Raw genomic sequence first — 4,522 nt, forward strand, 5'->3', positions numbered from 1 at the left:
ATGTGTTTTGCACAAAAATCACCTGGCCATGTCAATAATAGTTTTTCTTCAAGGTCTCAGAATGTGACAGTTGCCAGCGATCAGGAAAGGCTTTGGCAGCTGCACAACCCTTACAAAACATAGATGTTTACTTTTTACTACACATTTTTTTCCAACTAATAACTTTTTGTTTTTTGTAGGTGTCGGCTGTCTGGGAGTTGCTGGGAGTTGATCTCACTGGACCTCTCCCGAAAACTGCAGATGGCTATCAATACATTTTTACAGCCACGGATTATTTTTCCAAGTGGGTTGAAGCCTTCCCTTTAAAAACAAAATCAGCATCGGAAGTAGCTCAGAAGATCTGCCAAATGATTTATCGACATGGTTGCCCAAAGCGGATTTTGTCTGATCAGGGGCGAGAATTTATGAACGAGGTATGTGCATTTTTAAAGTACTTTGGTGTTTACTAGATTTAAGGAAGTATATATTGTGTGTGTGTGTTTGTGTGTTCTTTTTCTTCAGCTCAACCACAACCTCTGTGGCCTTCTGGGTATAGAGAGGAGTGTAACAACTGCTTACTATCCTCGGACAAATGGCCTAGATGAAAAGACAAATGACAACATAAAATGGCAAGTTGTTTCTCTATCACCTATCAATATTCCAGTCTTTGTCAGATCATTTGTTTACACTGACAGCTTCAAGTCTCCACACACCTGCTACACTCCTGGGGACACACCTGCTTCTTCTTTACCAAAACAAAACAACTGGGATGTGCACTGTTCTCACTCAGATCAAAAGTCCACACCTCCACCAAACACACCCCTTTCATGTTGATGTATGGAAGGGAGACAGAACCTCAGAGGTTCCTGTGGATGTGCCGGTAAGTTTGGGATGACGGCTTGTGGGTCTGTATCTAAAGGATACCCTATGCGCTACTCAAAAAAATAAATAAATAAATAAAGGGGACATCACATTTAAATGAAAAGAAAATCTACGCTTGTACGAGCAGATTATTTGCTGAATAATCTACATTTAATTTCAGCTTTCATTAAGTCTTCCTGAGGAGGACACATACAAAACATTTATGAGTGAAAAAGACAAGCAATGGAGAAGGCAAACGAAAGTGCTCATGAGAACATCTCCAAGGGCCAATTAAAACAGAGACTTGCTTATGAGAAAAGAGTTCTAAAGAAGCACAACAAGGATGTGGTGTACACTGTTGGACAAGAGGTTCTTCTTTTCAACATGAGAAAGCGAGGAAGGAAAGGGGGTAAGCTGCTATTACTTTTTAGATAACTCGCGTATGATCTTCTGTCCACTTTTAAACTTGCTTCAAGTAAAATATATCTTATTATTATAGGATGAATTGAGCCCGATTTCAACGGCCCATACACGATCCAGGAAATTCAAGGAAAGCTAGTGACTTTGTCAAGTACAGAGGGTCTACCACTAAAAACTAAATACAGCATGGATCACATAAAACCTTATAAAAGGAGTTTGGAACAGGAAGACAGCCCAATTCCTACGAAACGGTATGTCAGTGTGGTTTTTATCCAACTCAAACCCAACAGAGTAAAACCTAAACCATGTTTAAGATATGTACAAATTTGAACTGCCATTAGTGCAATACCCCCCCAAAAAAGAGAAGTGAAAAACAACAATCTGTTTCATGGTTAATTAATCTTTATGTGTTACAGCCATTGGTACCGCAGTTTTTGAACCACTCTCGTCTGCATTTCAATCAGTCAACTTAATCCGTCTTTCCTATTTTTCCCTTTAGCCCACACTTGCAAACCCCAATTGAAGAACCACAAAAAAGGCCTACAGTTATTGCCTATGCCCTTCCCGAAGAAGAAATCGTAAAATTGCATTTACTACAGGACCCTTTTCTGCCTATGATGTTGTGTTATGTAGATTAAATACATATGTTGTAATTAAAATGTATTTAATGTTCTATATCCCCCAATTTATCATTATTTCATCTTCTTTAATATTTATTTCATTCATTTAAAAGAAAAACAGAAAAGCAAAAACAAAGCACCACAATACCAGAATGAAAAGGAGCAGAAAGAAGAACAAGTCTTATGATTTCTGCCCCTTTTAACAATACAATCTTTCAATATCCAGCATCATAGTCAACATTAACAGATTGCATTTCTTTAACTTGTCACATACCACTGACCCATTTCATAATTATGACCATTAATTAATAGATTACATCTCTGACAGGTTACATTTAAACTTAAGACACTCCAAACATTATTAACAGATTACCTTTTTTTTTTTACTTTCTTGCAGCCCACTGACTTATTTCATAGTTTCATACTTATTTAATACATCTAATATGTTTTTTAAATAATTTAAGCGACCTTAATTCTTTAATTTCTTTATTAAGATTGTTCCATAATTTTCATATTCATAGTTTTCTAATTTTAGCCTTTATTCAGATGCAATACATACAGTATTCAAGTTGTAAGTCAATTTACATTTTACATAAACATGGTATAATTGTTTCTGTAATAATGAATCTCCAGCACTCACAAGATACAAGCCAGAAAAAGGACAGCACAGAAGATCGAGGTTGTACTATAGCAATAGGGTTCCGACCGGTCGGTCATTTGTTCGCCTACCTGAGTTCATGTTGAGGGTTTGGCCTGTTCAAACTGTCTGCTAGCTTATTCTTTTGTTCTTTCTTTTCCTGTACAAGTTCAGTACAATGAACCAATTTTCTTCTGTCATCTTGGTATTTGATTTTACTGCTGGTCCAATTCAAGAAGCAGGTTTGCTCTGTGTGTGTTTGTGTCACCCAAAATGAGTAATACTATAGTTTTACATCTTACAATGAGATAAAAATCAGATCCACTTAATGGATTACACACTTACTGGATGAAAATCTCATTTAGCATTTTTGTTTCATAATACCAGGGCCCCATTGAGTACTTCTTTCAGTCACAGTGCACACACGCTGTCTAAACTCAGAGATGTCCTTGAAGAAAACTCGGTTATAGTTGTGTGAACCTCCTTCCTGAAACAGGCTCCTGGCCCATAATGCACATTACATTCTGGTGTCCATGTACTGTACGTGTTTAGTAACAGTAATGGCACATAATGGTATATCACCCAAATCTGTTGTTGATTGATTTATTTTTTACTGCAGTCAAAAAGATTTGGGCTTCAGATAAGGGAAATGCTGAAGCAGTTGTTGGCCCTTACCGATTGCATGACACATTCTTTCGGACACTGCAGGTGTCACAGTGGCTGGCTGATAATGTAAGACGCTGTTCATTCAAGTCTGAAAACACTAACATTATTCTGTCATTGCTATGCTACGTCTAAGTCGATGTCTCTAGCTGTTGCCACATTGCTTTTTGTTTTCTTCCTCTGTGTTACTTTATACTCCTTTAGGTCTAACATTTTTGTAATATAATCTTATTTTAACAGAACCCTGTTCGTCATCTGAATGCTGTGGTAGGATCCACTCTGCTTGTAAATGGCAGATTTCAGGCACTCGGAAAGGTCATTTTGATACTTTTTGATCCAGTAATACTCTGGATAACATTGGATAACTATGCACATCATTAATAAAGTAGATAATTATCAAATACATACCTCAGATGAGGTATTTTCACAAGAGAAAATGTGGATCTGTCCTCTGAACGTCGGCGCCCACTGGATTTTACTGGTATGTAGCATCTCATCACAGAGCTTCATACATAAACATTTCAGTTGACTGCTGATACATCAGTCCTTGTTCTTTGTTGTATTAATATAAATACATTTTAGACTGTCAACCATTCAGAGAAGCAGCTGGTGCTTGTTGATCCCCTCTCAAATTAGGACATTTATGAGCCCAAGATTCTGCAAAATTGGAGGTGAATTTTTTAATAATCTCAGTTTCTTTGGTTGACCTTCAGCTGCCTGGTTTTTAAATCCAAAGTATTTACCTCATCCTTTTGTTGCTGTTTTAACAGCCATTAGGAATTTTTTGAGAAGGACTGGCAGTGGCGATACAGAGATGTGGGCTGCCACAACACTGAGGCACAGGAAGCAGGAGGATGGATACAGCTGTGGAATTTTAGTGTTAATGGTAAACATCTTCAGGAGGTTTCTTTTGACCATTTTTGTACTAAGCTGTACTATTATCTAAATATGCGGAATGCCTTTTGTTTTTGCAGTTTGCCGAAGCAAACTGCAAAAATTAGAATGTTCAAACCCACCAGCAAGCCATAGCGGAGGCATGTTTAAAAGTGGCTTGTTCTCTACTGGAGAGAGGAGGTGTACCAGAACAAAATTAAAATTAACCAGGTCCACACTCCATCAAAAACCCCCAGCTCTGCACTTGCCTCCAGTGTCTCGCCATCTTAGGCACCCAGCTTTGCTATTGCGGGATGGAGTCTGCTGTAGGAACAGATTCAACAAGTTGCTCAATGACCCCACCCCTGACAGTGTACTGGACACCTGCATGGACTCTTGTTGTGTTCTGTTCTGTATTGTAAATCTTTTTGTTAGAATGGCCTAAGCAGTGGGTCATCTCTTTGAGCCT

At 38.1% G+C, this 4,522-nt stretch overlaps 2 long non-coding RNA genes across 2 annotated transcripts; both read left to right on the forward strand.

The window, feature by feature from the left end:
- Positions 1-883: 883 nt before the first annotated feature.
- Positions 884-1,998, forward strand: LOC117530696. The gene is made up of 3 exons (XR_004566423.1): positions 884-1,249; positions 1,340-1,511; positions 1,760-1,998. It is a non-coding gene; the product is annotated as an uncharacterized LOC117530696 (long non-coding RNA).
- A 1,630-nt stretch (positions 1,999-3,628) lies between these two features.
- LOC117530697 lies at positions 3,629-4,286 on the forward strand. Its single transcript, XR_004566424.1, has 3 exons — positions 3,629-3,661; positions 3,763-3,851; positions 3,958-4,286. It is a non-coding gene; the product is annotated as an uncharacterized LOC117530697 (long non-coding RNA).
- Positions 4,287-4,522: the final 236 nt, after the last annotated feature.

The sequence above is a fragment of the Thalassophryne amazonica genome, chromosome 18 (genome assembly GCF_902500255.1).
Source record: "Thalassophryne amazonica chromosome 18, fThaAma1.1, whole genome shotgun sequence".
Taxonomy (NCBI): domain Eukaryota; kingdom Metazoa; phylum Chordata; class Actinopteri; order Batrachoidiformes; family Batrachoididae; genus Thalassophryne; species Thalassophryne amazonica.